This window comes from Lycium barbarum, chromosome 7, assembly GCF_019175385.1.
Source record: "Lycium barbarum isolate Lr01 chromosome 7, ASM1917538v2, whole genome shotgun sequence".
Lineage (NCBI taxonomy): Eukaryota > Viridiplantae > Streptophyta > Magnoliopsida > Solanales > Solanaceae > Lycium > Lycium barbarum.
Genome location: NC_083343.1, coordinates 69,029,486 through 69,051,692, shown reverse-complemented (window position 1 = coordinate 69,051,692; position 22,207 = coordinate 69,029,486).

Sequence of the window (22,207 nt, the reverse complement as noted above, 5' to 3'; positions counted from 1 at the left end):
CTAGAGCTCCTCCTTGCTCTTCCACATTAGGCGGGGTAGAAGAGGTATTAGACAAGGCCTCATTTTGTGATTCGCCTTCTTCTATGTTCATGAGAGGCTCTCTTTCTACCCGCCTCTTTGCCATAATTTTGCCCTTCTGGGCGGTTGTAGCCTTCCCCTTTGGCAGCATTCTGTAATCACAACACACTATTAGGGAGGATAAAATCTTATACATGGCTCTATCGCACGATCTCATAGGAAGAAGAATGGTCATTTTTCCTAAATGCCCTGTTGCCTCTTGTTTATTGATGTGGCGCGCAACACACCATAAACAAGACTCTACTAGACACGGCTCGTAGACACTTCCTAGGACTGGACCGCTCTGATACCACTTTTGTCACTACCCAGCTAGGGGCCATGACGGGTACCCGGGGCTAGCCACCGAGCACCACTCGTGCTACTACTTATCTTGCTCATTTAATGGTCTTTTATCAGCTTTATACTCAAATTATAAGAAAATCATATTTTATATGGAAACATAAATACTCTTATATACACATTTGCCTCTCGGCAATCAAAATAATATATACATATAATAGCATTTCGTGAGACCATCTAACCCACACTACGCATCTACGAGCCTCTACTGGAGTACTAAACATAAGGACGGGACAAGACCCCGTCATGCCCAAAAATACATATACATAAATATACACAAAAGAATCGTCATAAGCACCTCCGAACAAAGGAGTGCTTTCAATCGGCTGACAGCTACTGCTGGTCTGGGTCGAGCTCTCCCCCCTGTCTACCTGTGGGCATGAACACAACGTCCAAAGGAAAACGGACATCAGTACGAACATTGTACTGAGTATGAGATGCATAAACAAAGAAATAGAAAAATGACATAATGAAATATCAATATGGAACATCTATATCTGACGGTCATGCATAAAGAATTAAGTCATGCTATCTTACTCATACTCGTCATCATATCATGTATACACAATGTATAAGCTGCCCGCTCATATAGGTGCGGTGTAGTAATATATAAGCTGCCCGTCCATATCGGATCGGTGTGATAATCATAACATTAGCCTGCGTCCAGGCCTCCCACATCCGGGGTATCATCTCATGTCGCACATTAGTGGTGTCTGCCCATGCCATTTGGCCATGGTGTATCGTATAGCTGCCCGCCTTAGCGGTGACTACCCGACCAACTAGGCGCGGTGTTATATCGTCATCGTGCATGCTCATCATAATATACTTATCATAACATACTTATCGTAATACATGAAAAAGCCTTATGAACAACTTTATTTTATCGGGGTGACGTAAGGTCGTGATCCCCTGATTTCATTATAGAGCAATTATTAACATTCTGCCTCACCTTGAAGGAACTAACATATAAGGTGAGTGTGAGCAATAAATACCATCATGCCATTTTAAGATCCTCATATCATATCTTTTATCTTATATCACCATTCATGGATATAGGCTTTTAGCTTTCCGGAATATAGGGACTCATGAAGAGGAGGAAAATTATGCTATGAGATTCATGCCATTAGAAAGAAGGGACTAACCTCACATACCTTTGACGTTTAGCTAAGCTATCATTCGCTTGCTCCCCTTCAATATCGCGTTTCTACCTTCAAAAGAGAGTTCGTATTTATGTTAGTTAATCGACTATCAGAACACGCTACTATTTCTAGGGAAAATTGGGCGGCACTTCCTTTGGTTATACTACTTTCCCATTATCTATATCAACTACCAAACATTCATGACAACACTCACAATATCGTATCAACAATCGTCATTTATCTACATTTACCACATCCCACCATTTTTCTCCAATTTCTCCACATTTATGGGTTTTAGCTCATCATCGCATTTTCTTATACATCACCCCCATTTCATGGTCTACACGTTATTTATAACATCTTCATACTCACAACACATCAACATTCATAATTCAAACCAACTATCATTCAATTATGGCACTATTCACATTTTATGACCCGTTTACTATACTCTTCCATAATCCAAGTGTTCCAACGTTTTAATGCTTCAATCATCATGAGAAGGTCATCAAACTTACCTTAGAGGTTGTAGGAACGAGCCTTGAGTAGCAATACTCTTCTATACCAAAAGCCCTATTTCACTTCCTTTGCAATTTCTTGGTGTAGATGAACTTTGATGTGATTCTTACACTTGATTTCATGGATTTGATGTTATTGAACTTGATTTTCCTTTGGTCCTCTTGAATTCTTATAAATGAAGGGTTTAGAGTGTTCTAGAGACTTCTTGAGTCGTGTAGATGAGAAGTGAATAAATGTGCTTAGGGTCCCTTTTAATAACTCAAAACCTAATTTTTAATGAACAGTAGTCGGGTGCACAGTGGCCATAAACCCAGTTTACGGGCGGTATTCTGGTTTACGGTCCGTCCTTCACGACCGTATTGAAGCATATCAGAAACAGAAAGGTTTGCTGGAGTCATGGTGGTTTACGGTCGCAGTTTACGGGCCATATTTCACTTTACGGTCCGTATTCTAAGTCCTATTTAACCTTTTCATCATTTGGCAGAAAGTTGTAGTTTTCGGAATGATGAAGGACGATGGCAGTTTACGGTCCGTAAACTACTTTACGGGCCGTATTCTATTTTACGACCAACTGGCTCAAAATGCAGATCTGCAACTTTCTCATTTCCAAGATTCATAAATAGTCATTCCCTTCTTAGTAAGACATCACACACTCATGCACTTCGTTGGCCTACTCGTTGTACGTTCACGGAGAAATTTCTAAGGTGTAACATTTACGCCACCAAATATTCAGAGAAGTTCATTGTTCCTGTTATTGTATCTACCCCGGAGGAACGAAAATGTACCATGATCTTAAGTCTATATATTGGTGGAATGGGATGAAGAAAGATATAGTGGAATTTGTAGATCAATGTCCCAACTGTCAATAATTGAAAATCGAGCACCAAAAGCCGGGCGAATTGCTACAAACTATAGAAATTCCAACTTGGAAGTGGGAAGTAATTAACATGGACTTCATTATAGGCTTACCGCATTCTCGACACAAGTATGATTCTATATGGGTGATTGTGGATAGAGTCACGAAGTCAGCTCATTTCTTGCCAGTTAGAACGACATATGCGGCAGAAGATTATGCAAAGCTTTAAGTTAAAGAGATAGTGCAACTCCATGATGTCCCAATATCTATTATCTCTGATAGAGGGACTCAGTTTACAGCTAATTTTTGGAAGTCCTTCTAAGAGGGTTTAGGGACTCAAGTGAGCCTTAGCACGGCATTTCACTCGCAGACTGATGGACAAGCTGAGCGTACCATTCAGACTCTTGAGGATATGTTACGGGCATGTATGATATATTTCAGAGGTAGTTGGGATGATCACTTACCCCTCATAGAATTTGCTTATAATAATAGTCATCACTCTAGCATTCAAATGGCACCGTATGAGGCTTTATATGGGTGAAAGTGTAGATCCCCAATTGGGTGGTTCGAGGCAGAAGAGACAAAATTGATAGGGTCATACTTGGTCCAGCGAGCCATAGAGAAAGTCAAGCTCATACAAGATCGGTTATTAGCAGCTCAAAGTCTACAAAAGTCCTAAGCGGATAATAGTTGAAGGGATTTAGAGTTCCAAGTGAAAGATTGGGTATTCTTGAAAGTGTCACCAATGAAGGGTGTAATGAGATTTAGCAAAAAGGGGAAGCTCAGTCCCCGATATATTGGGCCTTATGAGATTGTGCGCAAAGTAGGCAAAGTGGCCTATTAGTTAGATCTACCTCCTGATTTAGAGTCAGTTCACCCAGTTTTTCATGTCTCGATGCTTCATAAATGTGTTGGAGATCCTACTAGGATCGTGCCAGTAAATGATGTACAAGTGACATGTCACGACCCGTCTAGGGGGGCCGCGACGAGCGCCCACCCGGGCACCCCCTTGGCTTACACTCATACTTACATTTAGGTGAGCCACATAATTAAACATACATTTCTATTCATCATTCATGCTAGTCCCATTGGACGACAATGCTTTCATATCATGGTTGGCATCTATACCACGTCAATGTACATGAGCCGACAAGGCTATCAAAACGATACACAAAACATAGGCCGACAAGGCCAGACATATCTAACCACATACACATGTCTACGAGCCTCTAAGAAGAGTATAACATCTCACATGAGTGGGACAGGACCGTTATGTCCCGTGTTTTCACCTAAATATATTATAAGGCAATATTTTGATTTTTGTTAATATGCCTATGTTGGTTGTGGAAGTATTGGTGCGAAGACATCGAGGAAGGCCAAGGGAAAATTTGGAATTTCGGAAATTAGTTCGGAAATTACAAAATGAGCGTTTTAACTAATTGGGCTCAACAAAATTAGAAAAAAAGATTGAGGCCCAAACCACAAAGGTGGCCGGCCATGATCCATGGCTAGCCCAATCCTTGGATTAAGTAGTCATGTGATGATCATGTGATACAATATTAAGGGGGCAATATTATATATTCATGTATATCTTTAGAATGTTCAAGAAAAAAATCACAAACCTTTGGGAGCTCAAAAAAAACCCCTCTCGGCCGAACCCCCCTTAACCAACAAAAAATAATTTTCCTAGCCTTGTTTCCAATCAAAAAAATCTTGTTCTTCTTGTATTCGTAGTGTATGCGAGACGCTCTCCGACGTGATATAATTGGTTTGGCACAAGAGCGACGTTTGCGGCGGATTGAAATTTTAAGAAAAAGGTAAGATTCCTATGTTTTTATGTTATGGAATGGATATATATGCTATAGTGATTAGAGTGGCATAAAGATTATGGAATTGTGTTGTGTTTGAGCATGGTCGTGTGTGTGTGTGAGTAGGTGTGTGGCCGTGAGCCATGTTGTGGTGAAGGAGTAATGGATTAAATTTTATTTAGCTTGCTAGTTGTGTCGTTGTGGCATTTATGACATAAATAAGGGCTTAACGAAGTGAGTTGGCATTGAAGTTGGTGGTATTTTGATATGGGAAATTATGTGATTTTATATGATTTTTATATAATGGTGAAAGTAAGATTCTAAATGTGAATTATGGATATTGTTAATGAATTTGGAAGGAAACAATGTGAGTTAGTAGGTTCGTCGTAGTTGTTGACGTTTCGGATAGAATATGGAAAGTGGCGGATTGCTTGAATTTATGTATATTGCTTGGAATATTATTGGAATACGTTTGAATAACCTTGAATGAGAAAATGAATACGATAATGTTGATATTAGTTTGATATTGTGGAGTTTGAATGGAAGTTGTCGCCTTATGTAGAAAGGAAGAATATTGATGCTAGGACCTATTTTGTTGTGATTCTTGATTCATTTGGTATTGCTGGGTTGTTGTTGTTGAGATATTGAGCCGAGCTAAGCCTCGGGGATGTTATATGTATAGGGGAAGTGCTGCCGAAATTTCGGTAGACAAATATAAAGTTAAATGAATTCTTGAAGTCTTGAAATTCCTAATTGGTAACTTTGACCATTTGTAGATTCTGAGCGAAACGGGATTTGAGTTTTGACGGGTGTAAGACGCTTATAAGGTATGTAAGGCTACCCATTCCTTCTTTTGGCATGTCTTAGGTATACTAGGTCGATATTGGAGCCCCGAGGGCAATTCTGTTCATGGAAATCCGAATTTGAAATCGAGTACTATTCATTCAATGGAATTGAACTATAAAACTCATATTTTGTTGAAAAGTAATCAAAGGTCCGAAATTTATGAAAATATAATCGAACCGCTTCGAAACTTCCATGTATGATCCCATAGACCCCGAATGCCGCAATTCAAGTCCGCCACCTCGACTTGACCCGAGGTGGGCCCGCTAACCCCGAGACTCCTTTGTTTACTCTATTAGGCTCACTTTTGTATAACGTCGACAAAGAATCTTTGTTTATGAATTTGGCCATGATAAAATAATGTTTTGATTGCAATGATATTCTAAATTATATATTTAGCTATAAATACCATTTTGGAAGTATTATTGTGAAATGAACCCCGTATTGACTATTGGGTTAACATATGATTTTATCAAGTTTCAAAAGGTGTTTTAATATATAAATTGCATTATTTTCCACGACTCTGCTCGTGCCTTATTATGACTTCGTTCACCGGTTCCCGGGCCGGTTATGGTTCGTGCGCGCTATGATAAATTCGACCGTATGCTGTGTTACGGTTCCCGAGACCTCGCCATAGGGTTGGGTTCCGTTTGGAGTTATGCTGTGATATGGCTGGTGATATGATACGATGATATGTCTGTTTGGGGATGTACGGAGATTTGAACCTTCTGGCGTTATGCTGTGTGTGGCACCAGCGTCGGAGTGGTGACCACTGTTATATCCGGCGTTTTTGCATATTCGGAAAATCTGAGATATTATTTTACTTGGAAGTAGTGAGGCTATATTTGAACCTTATTTAGTATGAGTGTGTTGGCTATGAAATTGTTGGTGTGAAATACGGAGGAAGGCCAAGGGGCAAAGTTGGAATTTTGGAAATTTGTTTCGGGAATTACAAAAATTGGAATTTTTAATGAATTGGGCTCAAAATAAAATAAGAGAAATTGAGGCCCAAGTGTTAAGGGGTGGCCGGCCATGTCACATGGCCCAAGCCCATGGTGGCTAATTAAATCATGTGCTAAATGTATATATTAAGAAGAGGCCTCATCTGTTAACATAGAAGCTTCAAGAAATTAAAAGAAAAGAAGAGAAAAAAAAGAGAGAGAGAGAGAGAGGAGCAATCGGCTCCAAGGAAAGAAAGAAGAGGAAAGAAAGAAAAAATTTTCTAGCCTTCAATCTCAATCCAAAAAAAAACCTTGTTCTTCTTGAATTAGTAACAAGCTCAAGACGCTCTTCAAGGTGGTATAATTAGTTTGGCGAAAGAACCACGCTTGCGGAAAGTTGGAATTTAAAGAGAAGGTATGAATTCTATATTTTGTGTTATTGAATAAGTGTATGAGTTATAATGATTAGAACTAGATGAGAATCATGGACATATGGTGTGTGTGTGTGCATGGCGTGTGTGTGTGTAAATGACGTGTTGGCCGTGAGCCATGTTGGTGTGGAGGAAAAATGAATTCAAGTTCATTTAGTTTGTTAGTTGTGTCGTTGTGACCTTTGTGATGCAAATAAAGGTTTAATGACTTGGATTGACATTGGAAATGCTTGCATGTAATTATGAGAAATTATATTAATTTTTCATGATTTTATATGAGTATGGGATTAAGGTTCTAAATGTGAAATATGATTGTTGTTAGTAAGCTTGCAAGGAAAATAATGTGATTTGGAAGTTTAGGTGAATTATGGTGTTGGTGGAAATTTTGTATATTTTTGTATATCTTGTGTATATATTGTAGAAATGATATGAAATGCTTCCAAATAACATTGTAACGATCTTGATTAGTAGTGAATATGAAAATATTGAGATTGGGTTGGAAATGTGAGATTGGAAATGAGAGTTATTACACTAGGTTGGAAGGAAGATTAGTTATGCCTTATTGCGTTTTGTAGTTGTTGTTGGTATTGTTGTTGGGTTGGTTGTTGCCATTCTAAGCCGAGTTGTATTCTCGGGGTGTCGCATTTATAGGGGAAGTGCTGCCGAAATTTCGGTAGGCAAGCATTGGTTAAGGTTAGAAATTTTAAGTCTCATGAATAGTAACTGATAAATGTGACCATTTCCAGTCTTTGGGCGAAACAGGAATCGAGTTTGGACGAGCGTAGGACGCAACCAAGGTATGTAAGGTCTTTTCCTTCTTTCTTAGGCATGTTCTAAATGTAATAGGCTCAGACGCGAGCCTCAGAAACGACCCTGTTCCCCGGAATTCGATATTGAAATTGGCTCCAAATCTTTCAGTAAGATTGAACTAGTTTCTTCTAAATTGCTGCCAAAATTAACCTATAAGTGTGCAACGTTTGCTAATGGAGCCGGAATGCCCTAAAACTCTCATGAACGACTCCATATTACTTATGATCCATAATTTCATGTATGTCCACTCGGCTCGGCCCAAGGTGGGCCCATGAAATATTGGCATTTTCTGTATGGTTCCGATTAGCCCATTTCTGTCCGAAACTCACAGGTAACTCTTGGTTATTATTTTGTCCACTATATGACAAGCATTATGGCTATAGTTATGAGTCTCATAATATATTCTGATGTCTGGAGCGGTTCTAGACATGTTATTTTGATATAATCTGTCGTGCCATTCCAAATGACATTTATGCGTATCTACTATGGATTTTGTCCGATTATTCGATTTGACCTATCATCTGGACTATTTCCGTTTCATTGAGTCTGTATGCATATGGTTTCTCATTAATCTGTTCGTGGATGCCTCAATGCTTCCTTCACTGCGCCCGGGCCAGGTTCTGTGATTCGTGCACTTCCACTGCATTGTTCACCGCGTTCCTCGGATGAACGGGCCGGGATCTGTGTATATCTGATTATGATTTGATTATGTGATTTGTCGGGGATGGCGGCCAGGATGGCATTTGATCTGATCTGTCTGTCCACCGCGTCCCGTACTAAGAGGGCCGGGATCTATTACCACGTCCCTTATTAAAGGGCCGGGATCTGATATGTACGTATATGCTTATGACTCTGCATGCATGATTCTGTCTGTTACAGTTCTGTATGTCTGATCTGGAATATGATTCTGTCTGTCACACTTCTGGAAATCTGATCTGGATCATGACTCTGTCTGATGCATTTCCGTGCGTCTGGTTCGGATTATGATTCAGTCTGTCACATTTTGTACATCTAACCCAGATTTCGATTTTGGTTAGCCACACTCTGCACTCCTGATCTGTGTTATGATTCTGTCAGCTATACTCTGTCCCTCTGATTCATATTACAGTTCTGTCGGCTATGCCCCGTGCATACGATATATATATATTGTGTGAATCTGTCCGTACACTCTGTAGTTCTGCTTCGGTTCCGAGTTCGAGTTCGTCCGTTATATTTTTGTACTTCTGATTCATATTATGATTATTGTTGTTACATTTCGGCTTTACATACTCGGTACATTTTCCGTACTGACCCCCTGTTCTTCGGGGGCTGCGCTACATGCCCGCAGGTACAGACGCACCGCGGGATACGCCACCTGTGTAGGATCTCCGTTCTGCGGTTTGGAGTGCTCCCTTTTGATCCGGAGCTTATACTTTTGGTATATACCTTTTTCTGTTGTATATTCTGTACATGTGTTTATTTGGGGTACGACGGGGCCCTGTCCCGTCATCTGATTCTGTTATGTCTATTAGAGGCCTGTAGACATGTTTGTGGGTTGTGGGTTGTCACTGTTCTGGTAGGTACGTGTGAGATTGCGACTTAAGTGATCCTGCTTGCTATGATAGCCTCAACGGCTTATGTATAAATCTATGTGTGTACATATATTTTGTGCGACGTATGCTATATCCGTATGAACCTATGTATGTTTAATTTAAGTAATTGGTTAGTATGGTAACTCTATCAGGTAGGTACGTATGGGTGCCCAGTTAGGACACCAGTCGCGACCCATGGGGTTGGGTCGTGACAAAAGTGGTATCAGAGCGGTTTGTCCTCGGAATGTCTACAGGCCGTGTCTAGTAGAGTCTTGTTTATAGGTGTGTTGTGCACCACATCTATAAACAGGAGGCTACAGGACATTCAGCATGTTACCCTTTCTTTGGATCTTAGATCGTGCGATAAAGCTGTAATGTTAGGATGATCCCTCCCAACGATTGTTGTGTCTACAGCGAGGCTCTAACGGAGCAACAACGTCAGCATTTTTGGAAAATTGTTTCTTATCCTCTGCCTGCAGGTGATTGTAGATTGACAAAGGATGAAGAGGACGGCTTCTGATGAGGGGGATGGGGGCGCTAAGAAGGCCCCTAGGATGTCGCCAGGACCGAGTAGGCGGAGCCCCAGCTACTCGATTGAGACTGATCCGTCCGAGGACTCTACGGAGGATAGCTATGATACCGATCCTTCGGAGGACCCAACAACAATTCCTCCGGAGATGTTGACCCCCAGAGCAGAGGATTCCGCGTAGGGCGGCTACGATACAGATCCCTCGGAGGATCCGACGATGACTCCTCCAGAGTATCTTACCTCCAGGGAGGAGGATAGTTATGGCACAGACCCATCGGATCATTCTTCTGGGACCACGGAGGAGAGGACTTCCTGGGGTACGCCAGTTGTTTCTGAGAGTGAGCACCATGTCAGCCCGGCTACCTCGGAGAGTACTATGGATTTCTCTTGTCCTTTGTCCTGGTCATCAGTGAGCCAGGAATCATCTAGTTCTCTATACTCCGACTCAGGCGCGAGTGATGGCGGGAGCCAGATAGGTGGCGGGCAGACAGATGAGGATGATGACGGACACACTTCTCACGGCAGCTCCCCAGGTCAGATCCGAGATTGATTATTTATGAGTATATGAGTTTCCTAGAATTTCCTGTGCGTATATGATTTCTGTAAAATATTATTCAATAACGACAAACGGGAAGTTTAAAAGGATTAAAGACCCAGTGGATAATAGTGAGGGTGACTGAGATGTCCCCGCCCCAGTGAATATTGAAGATTTAGAAGGGCAGCATGGTAATTGTATGGTTAGACCGGGGTGGGACCCGCTACGGAAATTTTTCCGAAAATTTACCAAGACCCCAATTTGCCCTAAATGATGTGACAAAGGTCGTGCGGGGCAGTCGGCGCAATTATATTAGCATTAAGGCACCAAAACGCATGCAAATTTCGAGGTTAAGCGTGCTGGAATCAGAGCAATTCTGGGATGGGTGACCCCCTGGGAAGTATACCCAATTTTCGTAAATCACTTAAGCATTAGTGGAAACGGTCTGATTCTAATCGAATTCTGTCTGCTATACTTCTACGCCCCTGATCTTGACAAGACTCTGCCTATTATGCCTCCGTATTTCTGAATCTGATCACGTTTCTGTCTGATATGCCTCTGTACGTCCAACTCTGATCATAAATCTGTCTGATACGTCTCTGTATGTCTGACTCTGATCACGGATCTGTCTGACCTAATTCCATACATCCGATTTTGACTACGAATCTATCTGCCATAGTTCAGTACATCTGACTCTGATTATGAATCTGTCCGATATGCTTCCGTACGTCTGGCTCTAGTTATGAACTTGTTTGATATGACGTAGGAATACGATAGCGTTGTAAGCATCCGAGGAGTGTGACAAGAGGTGAAAGATGCTGATGGCAATTGTGATATTGAAAAGAATTTTGAAGGAAAGAAAGGAACCTCCCCGAAATGTTATGAGACCCCCTAAGGTCAGTCGAACATTCGAGGACGAATGTTCTAAAGGGGGGGAGGATGTTATATCCGGCGTTTTTGCATATTCGGAAAATCTGAGATATTATTTTTACTTGGAAGTAGTGAGGCTATATTTGAACCTTATTTAGTATGAGTGTGTTGGCTATGAAATTGTTGGTGTGAAATACGGAGGAAGGCCAAGGGGCAAAGTTGGAATTTTGGAAATTTGTTTCGGGAATTACAAAAATTGGAATTTTTAATGAATTGGGCTCAAAATAAAATAAGAGAAATTGAGGCCCAAGTGTTAAGGGGTGGCCGGCCATGTCACATGGCCCAAGCCCATGGTGGCTAATTAAATCATGTGCTAAATGTATATATTAAGAAGAGGCCTCATCTTTTAACATAGAAGCTTCAAGAAATTAAAAGAAAAGAAGAGAAAAAAAAAAAAAGAGAGAGGAGCAATCGGCTCCAAGGAAAGAAAGAAGAGGAAAGAAAGAAAAACTTTTCTAGCCTTCAATCTCAATCAAAAAAAAAAACCTTGTTCTTCTGGAATTAGTAACAAGCACAAGACGCTCTTCAAGGTGGTATAATTAGTTTGGCGAAAGAACCACGTTTGCGGAAAGTTGGAATTTAAAGAGAAGGTATGAATTCTATATTTTGTGTTATGGAATAAGTGTATGAGTTATAATGATTAGAACTAGATGAGAATCATGGACGTATGGTGTGTGTGTGCATGGCGTGTTTGTGTGTAAATGACGTGTTGGCCGTGAGCCATGTTGGTGTGGAGGAAAAATGAATTCAAGTTCATTTAGTTTGTTAGTTGTGTCGTTGTGACCTTTGTGATGCAAATAAAGGTTTAATGACTTGGATTGACATTGGAAATGCTTGCATGTAATTATGAGAAATTATATTAATTTTTCATGATTTTATATGAGTATGGGATTAAGGTTCTAAATGTGAAATATGATTGTTGTTAGTAAGCTTGGAAGGAAAATAATGTGATTTGGAAGTTTAGGTGAATTATGGTGTTGGTGGAAATTTTGTATATTTTTGTATATCTTGTGTATATATTGTAGAAATGATATGAAATGCTTCCAAATAACATTGTAACGATCTTGATTAGTAGTGAATATGAAAATATTGAGATTGGGTTGGAAATGTGAGATTGGAAATGAGAGTTATTACACTAGGTTGGAAGGAAGATTAGTTATGCCTTATTGCGTTTTGTAGTTGTTGTTGGTATTGTTGTTGGGTTGGTTGTTGCTATTCTGAGCCTAGTTGTATTCTCGGGGTGTCGCATTTATAGGGGAAGTGCTGCCGAAATTTCGGTAGGCAAGCATTGGTTAAGGTTAGAAATTTTAAGTCTCATGAATAGTAACTGATAAATGTGACCATTTGCAGTCTTTGGGCGAAACAGGAATCGAGTTTGGACGAGCGTAGGACGCAACCAAGGTATGTAAGGTCTTTTCCTTCTTTCTTAGGCATGTTCTAAATGTAATAGGCTCAGCTTCGAGCCTCAGAAACGACCCTGTTCCTCGGAATTCGATATTGAAATTGGCTCCAAATCTTTCAGTAAGATTGAACTAGTTTCTTCTAAATTGCCGCCAAAATTGACCTATAAGTGTGCAACGTTTGCTAATGGAGTCGGAATGCCCTAAAACTCTCATGAACGACTCCATATTACTTATGATCCATAATTTCATGTATGTCCACTCGGCTCGGCCCAAGGTGGCCCCACAAAATATTGGCATTTTCTGTATGGTTTCGATTAGCCCATTTCTATCTGAAACTCACAGGTAACTCTTGGTTATTATTCTGTCCACTATATGACAAGCATTATGGCTATAGTTATTAGTCTCATAATATATTCTGACGTCTAGAGCGGTTCTAGACATTTTATTTTGATTTAATCTGTCGTGCCATTCCAAATGACATTTATGCGTATCTACTATGGATTTTGTCCGATTATTCGATTTGACCTATCATCTGGACTATTTCCGTTTCATTGAGTCGGTATGCATATGGTTTCTCTTTAATCTGTTCGTGGATGCCTCAATGCTTCCTTCACTGCGCCCGGGCCAGGTTCTGTGATTCGTGCACTTCCACTGCATTGTTCACCGCGTTCCTCGGATGTACGGGTCGGGATCTGTGTATATCTGATTATGATTTGATTATGTGATTTGTCGGGGATGGCGGCCAGGATGGCATTTGATCTGATCTGTCTGTCCACCGCGTCCCGTACTAAGAGGGTCGGGATCTGTTACCGCGTCCCTTATTAAAGGGCCGGGATCTGATATGTATGTATATGCTTATGACTCTGCATGCATGATTCTGTCTGTTACAGTTCTGTATGTCTGATCTGGAATATGATTCTGTCTGTCACACTTCTGGAAATCTGATCTGGATCATGACTCTGTCTGATGCATTTCCGTGCGTCTGGTTCGGATTATGATTCAGTCTGTCACATTTTGTACATCTAACTCAGATTTCGATTTTGGTTAGCCACATTCTGCACTCCTGATCTGTGTTATGATGCTGTCAGCTATACTCTGTCCCTCTGATTCATATTACAGTTCAGTCGGCTATGCCCCGTGCATACGATATATATATATTGTGTGAATCTGTCCGTACACTCTGTAGTTCTGCTTCGGTTCCGAGTTCGAGTTCGTCCGTTATATTTTTGTACTTCTGATTCAGATTATGATTATTGTTATTACATTTTGGCTTTACATACTCGGTACATTTTCCGTACTGACCCCCTGTTCTTCGGGGGCTGCGCTACATGCCCGCAGGTACAGACGCACCGCGGGATACGCCACCCGTGTAGGATCTCCGTTCTGCGGTTTGGAGTGCTCCCTTTTGATCCGGAGCTTATACTTTTGGTATATACCTTTTTCTGTTGTATATTCTGTACATGTGTTTATTTGGGGTACGACGGGGCCCTGTCCCGTCATCTGATTCTGTTATGTCTGTTAGAGGCCTGTAGACATGTTTGTGGGTTGTGGGTTGTCATTGTTCTGGTAGGTACGTGTGAGATTGCGACTTAAGTGATCCGGCTTGCTATGATAGCCTCAACGGCTTATGTATAAATCTATGTGTGTACATATATTTTGTGCGACGTATGCTATATCCGTATGAACCTATGTATGTTTAATTTAAGTAATTGGTTGGTACGCTAACCCTATCAGGTAGGTACGTATGGGTGCCCAGTTAGGACACCAGTCGCGACCCATGGGGTTGGGTCGTGACAACCACGTTCCTGAGCTTTTGCATGATTTTATTGCATTATGTATATATGTTTTCAGTACAGATTTTGATATTCTGTTCAGTATTCCCCTTTTTGTATCCCGTTTGTTTCAGTGGTGGTTCACGTTTCTGTACTCTATGCTTTACATACTCAGTACATCTTTCGTACTGACCCCCTTTCTTCGGGGGCTGCGTTTCATGCCCGCAGGTACAGACACCGGTGATCCACCACTGTAGGCTCCACTTTCTGCTATTTCGGAGTGCTCCCTTTCATCCGGAGCCCACATTTTGGTATATATGTCTTTTGTTGTACATACACTTCTGTATATCTGACTATTTGGGGTACGGCGGGGCCCTGTCCCGTCATATGTCTTTGTTTTGATGTATAGAGGCCTGTAGTCATATATGTGGGTCGAGGGTCCTATATGTGTCTGTTTTGTTTACGATTTGCGTCTTAATGCGGTCCGTCTATTTTGGTGGCCAACCTGGCCCATATGTTGCATCAGTGTATATATGATCGGCGATGTGTATTCCGCCGCTCCTTTTGACTTTGGATATGATATCTTTGCAAGCGTGACCGCTTAAGACAATATTTGATTTTAAATCTGTTTCAATGATTAATACGAGATCTGAGATAATCTATAGTATGACGATTTGGTATGTTGTCTGTCTGAGTGCCCAAGTAGGGCGCCAGTCGCGGCCTACGGGGATGGGTCGTGACAAAAGTGGTATCAAAGCGGTTTGTCCTCGAAATGTCTGCAGGTCGTGTCTCGTAGAGTCTTGTTTATCGGTGTGTTGTGCACCACACCTATAAACAGGAGGCTACAGGGCATTCAGGGTGTTACCTTTCTTTGAAATCTTAGATCGTGCGATAGAGCTGTGCTATTAGGATGATTTTGATCTGATTCGTTATTATGTTTGCAGTGATGCCTCCGAAGAAGGCAACGGCGGCCCAGAAGGGCAAGGCAGGGATAGCAGGGACCAGTCAGGCACAGCGAGTTACCCGGGCTCGTGTTTATGATTTGCCCGAGGTTGTGCCCCATTCAGAGGGATCCGCTACACCACCACCGGCGGAGCCTAGAGCAGGTCCATCAGTAGCTCCAGGGGCCCAGGTACCCGCACCTGAGCCTCCAGCTCCTCAGCCAGGGGCGGAGGACAGGACGCTGAGAGAGGCAGTGCAGTTATTGACTACGTTGGTAGCGGGGCAGGCTCGCAGACGCGGGAAGAGAGATGATGATGATGATGACAGGTGTGATAGCCTGGGGGTTCGAGAGTTTCTTTAAGTGGCCCCCCAGAGGACCCCCACGACTTTATTCGGGAGATGCGGCGCTCATTAGATTTTGTCAGGGCTTCAGAGACTGAGTCTGTCGGGTTGGCCGCGCACAGATTGTGGGATGTTGCTGCTAACTGGTACGAGTCCTGGGAGCTATCCAGGGGTGAGGGTGCTTCCCCAGCTACTTGGGACGAGTTCGTGGCTGCTTTTACCCGCCACTTTTTGCCCCCAGAGTTACGGCGGGCGCGGGTTGATCGATTTCTGCATTTGCAGCAGAGGGGTCGGAGTGTTCGTGAGTATAATATGGAGTTTGATTCTCTGGCCCGGTACGCACCTGCCATAGTAGCAGATATGGCCGATCGGATGCACAGATATGTGATGGGGTTAGACCGCTACTTGATTGATGGCTGCATGGCAGTGGCATTACAGACAGACATGGATATCGCCCGACTACAGGCCTATGCTCTGGGTATGGAGGACCGATACAGGGCCAATTATTCCAGTAGAGATCGGGACAGGAGGCTGCCCAAGAGGGCCAGATCCGCAGGCTATTCTGGAGATTCTCGAGGCGGACAGCCTCAGCAGCAGCAGTCAGGCAGACATCTTCCTCTGTCAGGCCGGGGTACACAGTCAGCCGGCAGGAGATTTGACAGTGCAGGACAGTCTGGGGCCGGTCAGAGTTCCAGAGCGTCAGGTTCACAGGTAGCCAGGGGTCTCATCCAGCCCAGACCACCCAGGCCCCGTTGTTCTCATTGCGGGAAATCACATCCAGGGGAGTGTTACCGAGTTACTGGGGCCTGTTTTTCATGCGGCGGTCAGGGCCATATTATGCGAGATTGTCCGTTGGCAAGCGGTTCGTGTAGTGTAGCTCAGCCGACGGGATCAGCCGCTTGTTCATCATCTGCTCAATCAGTTATACGCCCTGCGAGGCGAGGTATGCCAGCACCGGCGGGACGCGGTCGAGGCCGTGGCAGTGCTTCGGGTTCTAGCGGTCCCTCGAACCGCATATACACATTGGCCAGCCGCCAGGATCAGTAGGCTTCGCCGAATGTCGTCACAGGTACATTACTGGTTTTCTCTCGATCCGTATATGCACTGATTGATCCTGGTTCTACTTTATCATATATTTCCCCGCTCGTTGCTAGTAAAATTGGGATAGTGTCTGAGCCTATAGAGCCATTTGAAGTGGCTACACCGGTTGGGGACTACATTATAGCGAGGCAGGTATATAGGGATTGTTCTGTGACTATATATGATCGCTGCACTAAAGCTGATTTGGTAGAGTTAGATATGCTGGAATTCGATGTCATTATGGGCATGGACTGGTTAGCTTCCTGTTATGCTAATGTTGACTGCCAGCAAAAGGTAGTCCGTTTTCAGTTTCCAGGGGAACCAGTTATAGCGTGGTTCGGGTCTACACCATCGCCAAGGGGTAAGTTTATTTCGTACCTCAAGGCTAAGAAGATGATTTAGAAAGGTTATATCTACCATTTGGTTCGTGTGCACGATACTACAGCCGAGACACCTACTCTTCAGTCTGTTCCGGTTGTTAATGAATTCCCAGATGTGTTTCCAGATGAGCTTCCGGGTCTTCCGCCTGAACGGGAGGTAGATTTCACTATAGAGTTGTTGCCGGATACGCAGCCTATATCTATTCCTCCGTATAGAATGGCACCGGCTGAATTGAAGGAATTGAAAGAGCAGCTGAAAGATCTGTTGGATAAAGGCTTTATCAGACCCAGCACATCACCCTGGGGAGCGCCGGTATTATTTGTAAGAAAGAAAGATGGGTCACTGCGAATGTGTATTGATTATCGGCAATTAAATAAGGTGACTATAAAGAATAAATATCCCCTTCCCCGGATTGATGATTTGTTTGATCAGTTGCAGGGTTCCAAATATTTTTCAAAGATAGATTTACGCTCGGGTTATCATCAGGTGCGAGTGCGAGAATCAGATATCCCGAAGACTGCTTTCAGGACCCGGTACGGGCATTATGAATTCAGAGTGATTTCTTTCGGGCTGACTAATGCTCCAGCGGTATTCATGGATCTGATGAATCGGGTATTTCGGCCTTTTCTGGATATGTTCGTGATTGTGTTTATCGATGATATTTTGATTTATTCACGATCAGCAGAGGAGCATTCAGATCATTTGAAAACAGTACTTGGCATTCTTCGGCAACAAAAATTATATGCTAAATTTTCCAAATGTGAATTCTGGTTAACGTCTGTGGCATTCTTGGGGCATATTGTCGGAGCAGATGGTATTCGGGTCGATACGCAGAAGATTGAAGCAGTACAGAATTGGCCCAGGCCTACTACACCGACAGAGGTGCGCAGTTTTCTAGGGCTAGCCGGATATTATCGAAGGTTCGTGGAGAATTTTTCTTCTATAGCAGCACCACTGACGAAGCTTACTCAGAAGGCAACGAAATTTCAGTGGACTGACGCCTGCGAGCCCAGCTTCCAGACGTTGAAAGAAAAATTAATTACAGCTCCAGTTTTAGCTCTTCCAGAAGGATCAGACGGGTATGTTGTCTATTGTGATGCCTCTGGTATTGGGATAGGTTGCGTGTTGATGCAGCACGGTCGAGTTATAGCCTATGCTTCCCGGCAGCTCAGACCGCACGAGAAGAATTATCCCACTCATGATCTTGAGTTAGCCGCGGTGATTCATGCTTTGAAGATTTGGCGGCATTACTTATATGGGGTCCACGTTGATATTTATACGGACCATAAGAGTCTCGAGTATATTTTTAAGCAGAAAGAACTAAATTTGCGGCAGAGAAGATGGATTGAATTACTAAACGATTATGACGTTGATATTCTGTATCATTCTGGGAAAGCCAATGTGGTAGCGGATGCACTTAGCCGCAAGTCCATGGGCAGTTTGGCTGATGTACAATCTGGTAAGAAGGACTTGGTTCGTGAAATTCATCAGTTAGCCAGCCTTGGAGTCCGTTTGGCAGATTCTGGAGATACTGTGATTTCTGTTCGGGCAGTTGCTGAATCATCAATTGTAGAAGAAGTAAAGCAGCGTCAGTTCGAAGATCCTATTCTGGTTCAGTACAGGAATGTGGCCCTTAATAAAGAAAAGACTCCGTTTGAAATTTCGCCTGAAGGGGTATTATTATATGAAGGCAGATTTTGTGTACCGGATGTTGCAGGCCTACGGCGGCAGATCATGGGCGAGGCACATAATGCACGGTATTCTGTTCATCCTGGTTCCACTAAAATGTATCATGATCTTAGGTGTTTGTATTGGTGGGACGGTATGAAGAAAGATATTGCTGAGTTCGTTGGCCAGTGCCCGAATTGTCAACAAGTTAAAATTGAACATCAGAAGCCCGGTGGATTATTACAGGAGATGGAAATTCTAGCCTGGAAATGGGAGATGATTAATATGGATTTCGTTGTTGGGTTACCGCGCACTCCACGCAGGTATGATTCTATTTGGGTTATTGTTGACAAATTGATGAAATCAGCCCACTTTCTCCCAGTCCGGACTACTTATTCGGTTGAGGATTATGCTAGATTATACATCAGAGAGATAGCCAGACTTCACGGAGTCCCTGTATCTATTATTACTGACTGAGGTGCCCAGTTTACGGCAAATTTCTGGAGGTCATTCCAGGAGGGATTAGGGACTCAGGTGAGCCTTAGTACAGCATTTCATCCTCAGTCCGACGGGCAGGCCGAGCGCACTATTCAGACGCTGGAAGATATGTTTCGGGCCTGCGTTATTGATTTCAGAGGCAGCTGGGATGACCATTTGCCGCTTATTGAATTTGCTTATAATAACAGTTATCACACCAGCATTCAGATATGCACCGTATGAAGCCCTTTATGGCAGAAAATGCAGATCTCCTATTGGTTGGTTCGATGTGGATGAAACTAAATTAATTGGGCCAGATGTGATCCAGGAAGCAGTGGATAAAGTAAAACTTATTCGGGAATGATTATTGGTTGCACAGAGTCGACAGAAAGCATATGTAGACAGACGACGTCGGCCATTAGAGTTCCAGATTGGCGATTGGGTATTTCTGAAGGTATCGCCTATGAAGGGTGTTATGAGATTCGGTAAAAAGGGTAAGTTAAGCCCGCGGTATATCGGGTCATATCAGGTTGTTCGGAAGATAGGCGAGGTCGCCTATGAGCTAGACATACCATCCGATTTGGAGGCAGTACACCCGGTATTCCATGTACCCATGCTCCGGAAATGTATTGGTGATCCTTCCAGAATATTCCCAGTGAATGATATTCAGGTAACGGAGGATCTGTCTTATGAAGAGCAGCCTATAACTATTCTGGATCGACAGGTAAGGAGACTGCGCACTAAAGAAGTGCCTTCTGTTAAAGTCCTGTGGCACAACAACCGGGAAGAAATGACCTGGGAGGCGGAGGATGAGATGAAGAAGAAATATCCCCACTTGTTTCCTACGCCCACAGGTAACCTAAACTTTTAAGATTGTTATATTGATTGACGAATGAATTATGTGTGCTATCTATGAAAAGAGACTCCCCCGTTATGCTTATAAGACTAATTTAACATTCGGGGACGAATGTTCTAAAGGGGGGAAGAATGTTATGTCCTGTGTTTTCGCATAATTGAAAATCTTGAAAATAATTAGAACTTGTATATTATAAGGCAATATTTTGATTTTTGTTAATATGCCTATGTTGGTTGTGGAAGTATTGGTGCGAAGACATCGGGGAAGGCCAAGGGCAAATTTGGAATTTCGGAAATTACAAAACGAGAGTTTTAACTAATTGGGCTCAAAAAAATTAGAAAAAAAAAATTGAGGCCCAAACCACAAAGGTGGCCGGCCATGATCCATGGCTAGCCCAAGCCTTGGATTAAGTAGTCATGTGATGATCATGTGATAAAATATTAAGGGGGAAATATTATATATTCATGTATATCTTTAGAATGTTCAAGAAAAAAATCACAAACCTTTGGGAGCTCAAAAAAACCCCTCTCGGCCGAACCCCCCTTAACCAACAAAAAATAATTTTCCTAGCCTTGTTTCCAATCAAAAAAATCTTGTTCTTCTTGTATTCGTAGTGTATGCGAGACGCTCTTGTTATATCCTGTATTTTCGAACGTCGGATTATTTGTAAGTCGAGGTGGGGCCCACACGTCAAGATTTTTTTTGGGACATGTGACAAGTTATATGAATCGCATATGTAAAGTTAAACACAACTCGTGAAGGGCCCTGGGGCCAAATCAAAGTGGAAGCCCTCCAAACGGATATTTTTAAGAAAACGTTTTCGGATGACCTGAATTGGAGGGGAAACATCGGCATTATAAGTTTGGAATTTTGGAAAACGCCCAGAAATAAAAGTTTTAGATAATTGAAATAGCTTTCCAACGGTAGGTCGTGGGCCTATAGGTGACATCGGTACAAGGAGATATGAACGTTTTAAGGTTGAAAGGTCAGTGGGCTAGGCCCAACTCGTGACCAACCGAGTTGGCCCAAAAGAAAATGGAAAAAAAAAATATATTAGGCCCAATGTTTAAGGGGTGGCCGGCCAAGTGAGGCCCAACCCATAGTTTAATTAAATTTCCATGTGCTAATTAATATAAGAGCCTTGGATGAGTCATAAAACATAGAAGTTTCAAGAAAACTTGAGAGAAAGAAAAGAAAGAACAAGGAGAAAACTCCACGGCCATTTCGGCCAAGAAGGGGGAATTTTCCCCCCATGAAATATTGTTTTAAAAATTATTTTCTTGTTGTATACCCACTAATTCAAGGGTCCTCTACAACTTGGTGTAATTATTTTGGTTCATCAAATGCACACCTTGGTCAAGTGAAGAAGTAAGGAGAAAAAGGTAAGAATTAATCCCTTTTTATGTGGTATGAAGGGTTTATTTATGTTGTAGTATGTAGAAATGGTTAGAATTCATGAAAGTATGGAAGTTTGTATGGTGTTTATATGTGTGTAAGTAGCCGTGTGCATGTGAATATTGTATAGCCAAAATGAGTTAATTTTATGTTGTATTTTAGTTGTGGTTATGGTGAAAATTATATTGGGAATGAAAGTTGAATGAATTTTGGTTGAAGTTGGAATGTAGAAGATTATGTCACTTTAGAATGATTTTGTGATATTATGGAAATGAAGTTGTTAAGATGTGAATTATGATTATGGTTGATGAAATTGGAAGATGGAAATATGTTATGGATAGGTAGGTTGAATATTAGAAGTTTTGGATGAATTATGACTTTGGTGGAAAGTTTGTATATTTTGTATACCTTGTGAATATTTTGTGGAAATGATATGAAATATTTCCAAATTGTATTGTAATGATCTTGATTAGTAAATGAATATGAGAAGGTTGATATTGACTTGAAAGTGTAAAGTTGGTTTGGAAGTTGTTGCATTATTTGAAAAAGAACACAATTTATG